The sequence below is a fragment of the Pocillopora verrucosa genome, unplaced genomic scaffold (assembly GCF_036669915.1).
Source record: "Pocillopora verrucosa isolate sample1 unplaced genomic scaffold, ASM3666991v2 scaffold_56, whole genome shotgun sequence".
Lineage (NCBI taxonomy): Eukaryota > Metazoa > Cnidaria > Anthozoa > Scleractinia > Pocilloporidae > Pocillopora > Pocillopora verrucosa.
Window position 1 is genome coordinate 1 of NW_027078187.1, and position 9,872 is coordinate 9,872.

Consider the following 9,872-nt stretch of genomic DNA (forward strand, 5'->3'; position numbering starts at 1 on the left):
GAATAAATCTATATACAGAATAAAAGTGCGAAACGCACGTGGGCTTGGCCCTTACTATTAATATAAATCGAAAGAAAGTTCCAAAGTCCAAACAAAACTAATTAATCACTAATAAAGTCCAAAGAGGTCCATGTAAAGTCCGTATTTACACTAAATATACTAATTATTATATTCCTTACACTAATATACTAAGTACCTAAATAAATTAAAGCTAATTATTGACATTCCTTAACCTAATACACCCTAACCTAATGCACCTAAATAATCTTAAGCTATAATTAACTATGAACCGAAAAGTTGTTACTATTACTAGGTCAATTATTACTATTTACAGAAATATTTACATCAATAATTTATAAGAATCGCCATCGAAACGGCAAAGACCTGGAGCCTCCCAAACATTCTTAAACTCCGAAAACGGAAGCCGAAAAAAATCACAAGCTACTCTGTTCCTGACATCACCGAGGATATAACGAATCATACCCTCGGGAGTGTCATTTCCGTTATGAAAGGTAGCTTTATTGCGAAACTTCCAGACACCGTACAGAATCGTTTTGATTAAGAAGCGGGCTAACTGAGCCTTTTTAGGGCTAACGGGAGCCCAACGGAAAAAGAAAACACGAGTACACGATGGCAAGAAAGGAAAGCCAAGAAGGGAAGAGAGAACAGGAGAGAAAAACGACCACACACGTTTCACACGAACACAGTTAAGAAAACAATGATCAATTGTCTCTTTACGGGAGCAGGACGCGCATTTGTCAGAGTCGATATACCCCCAATTTTTTAGGGAGTCGCGTACCTTCACAGCGCGGAGGACAATTAACCAAAGTATATCGTTTTTATAGTTTTCGGAAAAATCATCCCTAACAGAAACCCAGAAACGGTCGAGATCAAAATCTATCGGAAGAAAGGCAGACCAAAAGCGATGGAGAATCGGGGAGGCAGAATTCTCTCTCAAGAGAGCTAAATAGCACTTCTTGGAAGAGAAAACAAAATCTCGCCACTCTTGGTGGGAAACGATCCCGCGAAGAGAGGCGAGAATCGAAAAGCATTTCTCATAATAGGGTGTCAAATTCTGTGTGCTCGGAGTGGAGTTGTCACGAAGAGAACGCCACTCCGGCCGGCAAGAAGCAAGTCTAGAACCTAGAAAATATTTGGTTAGGAAAAAAGACTTTGACTCGCGATCATCGAGAATAGAAATGAGGGACGCCAACTTAAGAGAATCGCTTTTGGTCTGAAAGTTAAAAATGCCGAGACCACCCTTCCCGAGGGACTGGTGGCAAGTCATCCGGCTAACCGTTTCAATGCGGGATCCCCAGAGAAAAGGCCAGACTAAATTGTTAATTTTCGAAACCACCCATTTAGGGACACACAACACAGCAGAGAGATACAAAAGTTTACTAATCCCCAACACATTGATTATGAGGGATTTACCGACAAAGGAGAGAGATCGAGATTTCCAGAGATTAAGATGTTTCTCTAATTTCTCGAGCTTTGGTCGCCAATTATCGGCATCGGTGTCGGGGCCAAAAACAACGCCTAAAATTTTCATTTTCGTCACCCACTTGAGGCCAAGCGGCTGGTCGCCGCGCGAACGCCATGCTCCCAGCCACATGGCCTCAGTTTTTGCGACGTTGAGACGAGCTCCAGACCCACCCTCATACACATTGATCATGTTAAATAAAGATTGAAGGGAACGATAGGATTTAACAATACAGGTCGTATCATCAGCATAAACACCCACTTTATAACATAAACCTCGTGCGCCCGGAAGGAGAAAGCCCTCGATATCTGGATTATTTCGGATTTTGCACGCAAGAGTTTCAACACAAAGAATGTACAACAAGGGAGACAGGGAATCTCCTTGTCTCACCCCGCGGGATAAAGGTATCGTGTCTGACAACCACTCGTTCACAATAATGCGCATGTTAGCGCCATTATATAGGGTATTGATCCAGAAACAAAAGGATGGACCAAAACCGAAACGAGACAATAAATTTAACAAAAAGGTGCGATTGACACGATCGAAAGCTTTCTCTTGATCGAGGCTAATCAAAATACCGGTCTCATTAGTACGATCGATATGATCTAGCACATCTCTAAGAACGTGCAAATTCGATGTAATTTTACGTCCGGGCACAGAACAGGTTTGATCAGGATCAACGATAAATTCTAGAACCTTAGAGAGACGAAGAGAAAGAACTTTGGAGCAAATTTTATAATCGACATTCAAAAGAGAAATCGGTCGCCAGTTTTTCAGATCTTTACGGTCACCTTTTTTAAAGATGACACGCGTATTACTTGTCTTCATAGACTCACACATCTCCCCAGCCCGATAACAGGCATTAAGGACACGGCACAGGTGCGGACCTAGCCGATCCCAGAATTTGACATAAAATTCAACAGAAAGGCCATCGGGGCCAGGTGCCTTATTGCTGTTCATTTTCTTTAACGCAAAGGTCCCTTTCATTCAAGCCGTCATCTGGCCTTCGCAAGACGACGCTTGAATCGGGAGAAAGTTGACGCGGCAGAGAGGACAAAAGGTCGTCCTGCAAGGTCGCGTCAACAGGCTCTTCGGAAAAAAGACCGCGAGTACAAATCAACGTGCGCTTTTTTCGATACTCCCCTCCTGAGAGGAGACTTCGTTGCCATTTAGATCGTAAACTGAAAGAGATGTGTGATCTCTGAGCTTTGATGTTTTCCCTCTTCAAGTTCAAAAAATTAACGGCTAGGCCGCTCGCCTTCTTCCAGCCATTTGTGCTCGGCTCCGGAATCATGATCCCCTCGATTTCTTTAACGCGAAGGGGCTTTCAACTGGCTTTCCGTGTCAGAAATCAACACGGAGACGGTGTTGTACTCCACCAACTAAACGTTGACGGAGACGAAATTTTACTTATTCGTTAAATATTAACCTGCTTTTTACGCAACCCGGCCTCCGTTTATTACGCGAAAAGGCGGATCGATTCCTCTTTGAATGGACAGTTTCAAGACCTTCCACCAATCCTGAAAGCTCGCGACAGGAGGGCAAAAAACGTAGATGACAATCAATCAATTTTTCTACTAGTGGTACAAAAGTCCTTATCTTTCAGAATGGAATTATTAAAATTCCACACACCCGTGCCACGTTTGACCCCGGTGGGAATGTCAAAGACGAAGGACAACAAAATCGTGATCGGCAATTGGACAAGGTGAGATGTTGCACCTCCACGCCGGTTGACAACAACTCCCTTGAAACCAAAAACTTGTCAAAGTCTACTCCCGATAAAGACAAGGACGAATTGAACCATCGTAAATTCCCTTGAGCCCTGGGTGGGGGGTGAATATAAAGGGGATGGAGGGGAAGGAGAAGGCTGCAAATTGCGCCAAACATCAACACTAGCAAAATCATTTTTCAAAGACCTCTTATTCTTTGTGAATAGAAACGTTTTCCACCAAATTTATCGAGAACCTTATCGTAACAATTAAAGTCCCCTCCGATGATGATTGCATCGGAAGGAATAAAACATTCATGGAGAGAAATCAAAGAAAATCTTTTCGCTCTGCAATATTAGTGGGAGCGTAAATATTAACTAAATTCACCTCTACTCCGTTGCTCCTGATCAATAATACTGACAATACGACCGTGTGAGTCTTTTTTCCAAGAGACAATCTCATCAGAACATTTCGACAAAAAAAAATAAAAATAAAGTCACCACACCACCCTGTCTACCAGAGGCCTGGAGCACCAGAAACAACGGCACTCCATCTGCGAGACAGGGAATTTAATAGTGGATTCAGCACTGACTATGTTTTCTTGAACCAAACAAACATCACAGTTTGAAGATTCGATCGAATCAAACAAAAAATTATGAGTAAGGGGACTAGCCAAAACCCCTTGCATTAACAGTTAAAAGCATTAAAGGAAAACTCTTGGAAAAAAAGACTCCCGCAACATAATTCAACTCACTTATGTGGATGTTTTTTTCTTGCCCTTCTTTGTGCGTTTCGGCGATGCATCCGCCGATTTCCTCTTTAAATCCATGGTGGCGTTCATGCCATCTTCCGAGCAGTCGAGCGGCGACGGAGAAGGATTCAAGAACAGTGTCAGAGGGAAGAGAAGGCTTTTATTTTGGGGGGCCCGAAGGGATGAGAAGATAACGAACAGCAAAGAACGTCTAGTAGCGGCCGAAAGGGAGTCAAAAGAAGAGCAGGAATACGATGTCCGCGGGCGGGTCGGGCACAGACTTGAGCAGATTTATACGAAGGCCATCGTGTGTTGAGAATTGAACGAGTCAGGAGACGACGGCAAAGGCGATCACTAGAGTCAGAAATAACAGGAAGCAGAAGAAGTATCGTCCACAGGCACGGGGGAAGGAGTTTCAGAATTAGAGGGCAAGGCGGGACAGCAGAATAATCTGTCGGCCACGACCATAAGACTAGCCAATCGCTCAATCCATCATCGTCGTCGGATTCTACCGCGACAATCGTCCTGCTCGTCGTTGGAGAAACGGGAATGAGAGGACCAAGAGGGGTACACAATTGATCCCCAGGTGCCCTTCCTCCTTACACAGACAACACAAACCAGGACAAGGACAATCGCTGGGCCTCGTGGCCGAGACCCTCACAATTAAAACAGATACGGTTGGGACAAACATTACTGAAGTGACCGGACGATTACACTTACGACACGTAGTACCTGCACCACTTATGCCTTTACAACCCTGGAACTTACCAAACCGGAGGAAGCTGGTGATCGGTTTTGAAATGCGTACACGAGAATGTCGAAGGCCATTGTAGATATTTGGGGCCAGCGAATGCTTGCCCCGACGATAGTGTAGAACTTCGCAATAAGGTGCACAGGCGTTTAATTATAGCCAGATCCGACAGCTCAAAGGGGCGTCGTATATCGTTAGGTAAAGTAAGTGGTTTGTCAACGTCTTGTAAGTGCGAAAAGCTCGGCGTCGAAAACTTGCAATGAATTCAAACGGAGAAATTTCTCCTTTGGTCAGAAATGTGTCTGAAAGTCACCGTCACCTCGCCATTCTTTTCCTTTGTAAACATGGTCTATTTCTGTCGCGTCAATGTCAGCTTCTTCTAGCGGCTTCAAAAACCGACTTCGCCGTCGTCGTTTTGCTTGGGCGTGAAAAAGGACAGTCCTATTGCCCCGCTGCGGCTCACAATTCTCTGAGAATCTAAACCTCTCCTCTGTCGCGACGGGTACTCGTGGCTACCGTTCTCGCTGCCCGTGAAGCATATGAGTCGCCATTGACGACATGGCGGTCTTCAGTGTTCTCTGCATTTGTTTCGGGCACCACATTATTCAAATCATCATGCTCTCATTGTTCGAATCACCAGTCATCTCAACAGGCATCTCATTACTCGACTCCTCAATCATAGGTACCATATTCTCGCATGTATCCATGTCACTAAACTAACTATTTTACACACAAAGCGAAAAAAGTTTAGGGAAAAAACACGCTTACCAACAGCAAAAACAAACTTACGTGTTGGCTGATCTTAGCCAAAAGGCCGAGAAGCGATGCCGAAGCATGCCCTGGGTGAGGGGGGTGGTCGAGGGATCCTTCCCACGGTTTATGGTGGATAGTAGCAGGTCGCCCCCACAAGCCCTTGCGATCCCCGCAGACGGTCCCAGATGCTGACCCTTTTTGTATCTCCTCACTGTAAGATTTTAAAGCCAGATACACGCACCTACGGAGCTAAAACATTGTATAATAGGTTTTTAGGACACGTTATGTCTCTTGGGACCCCTCCCTCCCCTCCCTAGGGAATAGTGCTTCAAATCGATGCTCCTCAATGTGTTAACTGGGTTGTGGAGAATACAGTAGTGTTAGGTAACGTCTTCGGGGTTAGGGTAACCATTTCTTAGGGTTAGGGTAACAATTTCTTAGTGTTAGAGTATCGATTTCTTAGGGTTAGAGTAACGAAACTAGGGCTTTAGAATTTCAAATTCGCCTACACTCAGGGATGTGGCCGCTTTACAGCCTGAACCTGGCCGATAACAAGCACAATTTCGACCCCATTTCCTCGTCTACGACCATACCACAGGGAAAGCACCGGTTCTCGTCCGATCACCGAAGTTAAGCCCTGTCGGGCGGGGTTAGTACTTGGATGGGTGACCGCCTGGGAATACCCCGTGTTGTACGCCCCAACTTTTTGTCTTGCGAACATCTCTAAACGTTTTATCCCAATAAATAGCTCTCCATACACCACAATTTCACATAGAGAGCCGTAGGTGAGTGAGGAACAAAATCAAAGCAAAAAACGAGGGGGGGGAAACACCTTTTTGTCAAAAATCGGCCAGCTAATGGCGAAAACTCTAGTGCGATCGACTTTTCTTACAGAGCGCGCGCGAGCGAGTGAGCACGCGCGAGATGAACAGTTTATGATGTCAAATTCTACTTCTGTGATATCAAATCATTCCAAATAACGAACGAAAAATGAATAGGAAAAAACGCACACTTCTGAGACGCAGTTTTAAGCCATCGTGACGTGGCAAAACACTCGCACACTTCCAAGAGGAGGCGCGCGAAAAAACGGCACTGAAAGTCGACAATGGTTGGATTCAGACTGCAAACGAATCGGGAAAAAGGTTCGATACTTTTACTACTCTGCTAGTTTGTTTCCTTCCCTCGTTCATTCGTTCACATCGCTTGCTCGCACAAAGGATACACTAACGATAGCAATAGCATTTCTAAAAGCGGCTCCAGTGACAATAAAACCGCTCAAAAGGTCAAAGTGTACTCACGGTCCAAGTCGAATGACCTTCTATGCTCGCTCGCTCGGTCGATCGGCCGTTTGGTTTCCTTTCATTTCCCTTTCCCTTCGCGCGCATAGCACAGCACGGCACGGCACGCACAACCTGCAAATACAAACGAACAGGACTTTACGCACAATAGAACAGACAGGCCTTGAACAAAAACAGCCAGCAAAGTTACGCACCGCCCCGAAACTCACCTTGTTTCCTTCCTCCAGTCTCTCCAATGCACTTCTACCCCTCCAAACGTGCCAACACCTTGGCCAGTTGTGCGTCCTTTGCTTTCTTCGCAAGTCTACCGCCACACTCCAAAAGCAAAAATACCCTCGATAGTCAGTAAGACAGCCATATCCACATAGTTGGAATGACTTTTGCGGGGATGAGCGAGAACGCAGGTCCCCACTACCAGAAATTATCCCCTCGAGTTACCCACATTTGGGGTAATCGCCAAGGGTCAACCCAGTCGAAGTGCAATGAAAGGGCCTCGCCTTGAGAGGACTGCCTCCTTGATCACAGTACCTCCCGCGTCAGGTACGTATGCTTTTCAGCATCTGCCCCTCGGTGAAAAAATCCACTTACCCCTAGGTCCTTGTGGTAGTGCTTTGCGCACTTCAGAAAACGTAGGCCAGCGGCCGTTCCTGCCATTGTCTGTTGTCTGAATTATCATCCCTCTTTCACCTCTTCCCCCTCTAAGGGCGGGCGGGGCTCCTGTAAACATAAAAGAATGCTATACCGTTGACTTTGTTTTGGATTGAATGTGTCTTCCCCAGAGGGAAGTGGGCCGCACTCGGAGGTAGTGCTATAACCGAGGCAACCCGTGGCTGGGACGAGGCAAGCCTCTTTTCCACAGCCCAGTTCCAAAAATCAGTTTAATATATGAGCTGCTCAATGAGCAGCGTAACAGATATTAAGCTGATAAGAACAGATACTCCACTTGATCTTAGCCAAAAGGCCGAGAAGCGATGCCGAAGCATGCCCTGGGTGAGGGGGGTGGTCGAGGGATCCTTCCCACGGTTTATGGTGGATCGTATCAGGTCGCCCCCACAAGCCCTGGCGAGTCCCGCAGACGGTCCCAGAGGGTGACCCGTTTTTTATGTCGTCACTGTAAGAGGTTAAAGCCAGATACACGCACCTACGGAGCGAAAACATTTTATAATAGGTTTTTAGGACACGTTAGGTCTCTTGGGACCCCTCCCACCCCACCCAAGGGAATAGTGCTTCAAATCGATGCTCCTCAATGTGTTAACTGGGTTGAGGAAAATACATTAGGGTTAGGTAACGACGTCGGGGTTAGGGTAACCATTTCTTAGGGTTACGGAAACAAATTCTTAGGGTTAGAGTATCTATTTATTAGGGTTAGAGTCACGAAACTAGGGCTTTAGAATTTCAAATTCGCCTACACGCAGGGATGTGGCCGCTTTACAGCCTGAACCTGGCCGATAACAAGCACATTTTCGACCCCATTTCCTCGTCTACGACCATACCACAGGGAAAGCACCGGTTTCTCGTCCGATCACCGAAGTTAAGCCCTGTCGGGCGGGGTTAGTACTTGGATGGGTGACCGCCTGGGAATACCCCGTGTTGTAGGCTTCAATTTTTTGTCTTGCGAACATCTCTAAACGTTTTATCCCAATAAATAGCTCTCCATACACCACAATTTCACATAGAGAGCCTTAGTTGAGTGAGGAACAAAATCAAAGCAAAATACGAGGGTGGGAAAACACCTTATTGTCAAAAATCGGCCAGCTTATGGTGAAAACTCTAGTGCGATCGACTTTTCTTACAGAGCGCGCGCGAGCGAGTGAGCACGCGCGAGATGAACAGTTTATGATGTCAAATTCTACTTCTGTGATATCAAATCATTCCAAATAACGAACGAAAAAATGAATAGGAAAAAAACGCACACTTCTGAGACGCAGTTTTAAGCCATCGTGACGTGGCAAACACTCGCACACTTCCAAGAGGAGGCGCGCGAAAAACGGCACTGAAAGTCGACAATGGTTGGATTCAGACTGCAAACGAATCGGGAAAAAGGTTCGATACTTTTACTACTCTGCTAGTTTGTTTCCTTCCCTCGTTCATTCGTTCACTCGCTTGCTCGCACAAAGGATACACTAACGATAGCAATAGCATTTCTAAAAGCGGCTCCAGTGACAATAAAACCGCTCAAAGGTTCAAAGTGTACTCACGGTCCAGTCGAATGACCTTCTATGCTCGCTCGCTCGGTCGATCGGCCGTTTGGTTTCCTTTCATTTCCTTTCCCTTCGCGCGCATAGCACAGCACGGCACGGCACGCACAACCTGCAAATACAAACGAACAGGAGCTTTACACACACATAGAGGCACAGAACCAGGCCTTGAACAAAAAAACCGACAAGCAAAAAGTTACGCACCGCCCCGAAACTCACCTTGTTTCCTTCCTCCAGTCTCTCCAATGCACTTCTACCTCCTAACCCCTCCATAACGTGCCAAACAACCTTGGCCAGTTGTGCGTCCTTTGCTTTCTTTGCAATTCTAACCGTGTCCACGTGCAAAATGCAAAAATACCCTCGATAGTCAGTAAGAGGGCCATATAGACATAGTTTGGATGACTTTTGCGGGGACGAGCGCGAACGCAGGTCCCCACTACCAGAAATTATACGCTCGAGTTACCCACATTTGGGGTAATCGCAAGGGTCAACCCAGTCGAAGTGCAATGAAAGGGCCTCGCCTTGAGAGGACTGCCTCCTTGATCACAGTACCTCCCGCGTCAGGTAAGTATGCTTTTTCAGCGTCTGCCCTCGGTGAAAAAATCCACTTACCCCTAGGTCCTTGTGGTAGTGCTTTGCGCACTTCAGAAAACGTAGGCCAGCGGCCGTTCCTGCCATTGTCTGTTGTCTGAATTATCATCCCTCTTTCACCTCTTCCCCCTCTAAGGGCGGGCGGGGCTCCTGTAAACATAAAAGAATGCTATACCGTTGACTTTGTTTTGGATTGAATGTGTCTTCCCCAGAGGGAAGTGGGCCGCACTCGGAGGTAGTGCTATACCGAGGCAACCCGTGGCTGGGACGAGGCAAGCCTCTTTTCCACAGCCCAGTTCCAAAAATCAGTTTAATATATGAGCTGCTCAATGAGCAGC

General features: G+C 46.2%; 5 non-coding genes and 1 pseudogene across 5 annotated transcripts; 2 read left to right on the forward strand and 4 right to left on the reverse strand.

The window, feature by feature from the left end:
* The first annotated feature begins 6,026 nt into the window (after window positions 1-6,026).
* LOC136278785 (5S ribosomal RNA) lies at window positions 6,027-6,145 on the forward strand. Its single transcript, XR_010716553.1, has one exon. It is a non-coding gene; the product is annotated as a 5S ribosomal RNA (ribosomal RNA).
* Window positions 6,146-7,128: 983 nt separating this feature from the next.
* LOC136278796 (U1 spliceosomal RNA) lies at window positions 7,129-7,293 on the reverse strand. The gene has a single exon (XR_010716564.1). It is a non-coding gene; the product is annotated as a U1 spliceosomal RNA (small nuclear RNA).
* A 232-nt stretch (window positions 7,294-7,525) lies between these two features.
* LOC131798354 (U2 spliceosomal RNA) lies at window positions 7,526-7,718 on the reverse strand. The gene has a single exon (XR_009341314.2). It is a non-coding gene; the product is annotated as a U2 spliceosomal RNA (small nuclear RNA).
* A 506-nt stretch (window positions 7,719-8,224) lies between these two features.
* On the forward strand, window positions 8,225-8,344 carry LOC131798335 (5S ribosomal RNA). Its single transcript, XR_009341297.2, has one exon. It is a non-coding gene; the product is annotated as a 5S ribosomal RNA (ribosomal RNA).
* Window positions 8,345-9,351: 1,007 nt separating this feature from the next.
* On the reverse strand, window positions 9,352-9,515 carry LOC131798339 (U1 spliceosomal RNA). Its single transcript, XR_009341301.1, has one exon. It is a non-coding gene; the product is annotated as a U1 spliceosomal RNA (small nuclear RNA).
* A 232-nt stretch (window positions 9,516-9,747) lies between these two features.
* Window positions 9,748-9,872, reverse strand: LOC136278802 (U2 spliceosomal RNA; annotated as a pseudogene).